This window comes from Bison bison, unplaced genomic scaffold (genome assembly GCF_000754665.1).
Source record: "Bison bison bison isolate TAMUID 2011002044 unplaced genomic scaffold, Bison_UMD1.0 scf7180017859561, whole genome shotgun sequence".
In the NCBI taxonomy this organism is placed as follows: Eukaryota; Metazoa; Chordata; class Mammalia; order Artiodactyla; family Bovidae; genus Bison; species Bison bison.
The window spans coordinates 10,873-12,444 of record NW_011490133.1 but is presented as its reverse complement, the minus strand read 5'-3'; the positions used below and the strand labels follow the sequence as shown (position 1 = coordinate 12,444).

The 1,572-nt window shown below is 33.8% G+C and overlaps 1 protein-coding gene across 1 annotated transcript in view; it reads left to right on the top strand.

Moving 5' to 3' along the window:
• LOC104981941 (X-linked retinitis pigmentosa GTPase regulator-like) overlaps window positions 1–1,572 on the top strand; it is a gene marked incomplete at its 3' end in the record, with an annotated part of 10,009 nt that overhangs the window by 6,973 nt on the left and 1,464 nt on the right. The window lies entirely within an intron of this gene.

The window sequence follows — 1,572 nt, the reverse complement described above, 5'->3', positions numbered from 1 at the left end:
GAAAGAGTGGAGGAGGGAGAAGGGAGAGAGAGAGGGAAGGCATGGAAAGGGAAGAGAAGGAGTGGGTGGTGAGGAAGAGGAAAGAGAAAGAGAATGGGAGAGGAGAGGAGAAGGAAGAAGATGAGAACAATGAGGAAGAGAAGGGAAAGTGCCAGGAGACAGGCAATGAAGAAAGTGGAAGGCAGGGAAGAAAGGGTGGGGAAGGGAATCCAAAGTGAGCAAAATCAGAGGATCTGGGAAATATGACAAAGATAGAACACATCCAAAAAAGTTTACTACTAACAGGGAGGGAAAGGGGAAAGGGCATGGAGTACAGAGGTTCAAAATACCAGTGCAGTCAAAACAACTTTTAGTAAATGGGCCACCAGGTTCCAAAAAATTTTGGAATAATGTATTACCACATTATTTGGAATTGAAGTAACAGATTTTGAATTTGACCTGATTATGTCCAGCCAAACAATTTTAACATCTTATGCATAATAGGCACTCATTCTATTACATTGATTTTGTGTCATGGTTACTTTACATGTGGTACAGTATAAATTCATAAAGATCACTTGAGGCACTGGTAAATTTTGGCTTCTCAAACTAACATTTTGGTGTCCCCCCAAATTATAAATATATAGCTAAAAATATCAAAAGTTCATAGCATATAGTTAATATTCTACTTCCTCACTAAAGACAGTGTTAGGAAGGAGTATATTATAAAAGTATTTTGTTTGTGTATATAAGTAAGTCCCTTTAAAAATGGCACGGATCTTTAAGGGTTATAAAAATGTCTAATCTCTTATAACTATCTATGTTAGCATAGTTTTTTTCAGTCTATGACTACAGTTTGCCTACCATATAGAATAATTTTATAAGAATGGGTGTTACTTTAAAGCTAAATGAGGAATTCACATTTTTTTTTTAAAGTAGTGCTTTTTACCTTTAATGTGTCCCTTTTGCAACAATCTACAAAGTGACAGTTGGGTTCAGAGTTTAGACTCTAATGTCTCTTTTAGTTACTGTTGGGTAAATGACAGAATATATAATGAAATGAAAATGAACATATATTCTAGAAGTATGAAAATCTTATAAGTGGTTACTGGCCAGGCAAAGCTACTCACTGGGCTTCCGTTCCCTTATCTGTAAAATAGAATGGATTAGATGGTATGATAATTGAAGCCCTTTGTAACTCTTAGATTCTTTCATTCTAACATGTTTGTTATTTGCTTAAGAAAATTTTTAAGGAAGAAAAATCATGTTTTACAATTAATCCAGTTTTCTATAAAATGTTATTTACTCTTAAATTATGATAGCTTTAATATCTTTTGTCTTATGTAATTCTGTATTTCCATCTCCTATAATTTCTGAGCTTTCGCTGTATTGTCAGCCCTTGTTCCCAGTACTGCCATTCCCAATGTCTATTACTTACCTTCAATGTATTCTTCATTCACTATTCTGTAATTCTCTGTTTGCTGTTTGTCAAAATGTTTCAAGTAAAATAAAAATTAAATGTATACAGTCAGTAGTTGTTTGTGAAAAGAGAAACTTTTAGATATTGAATTTTAGAGAGGCTAGATTTCCACT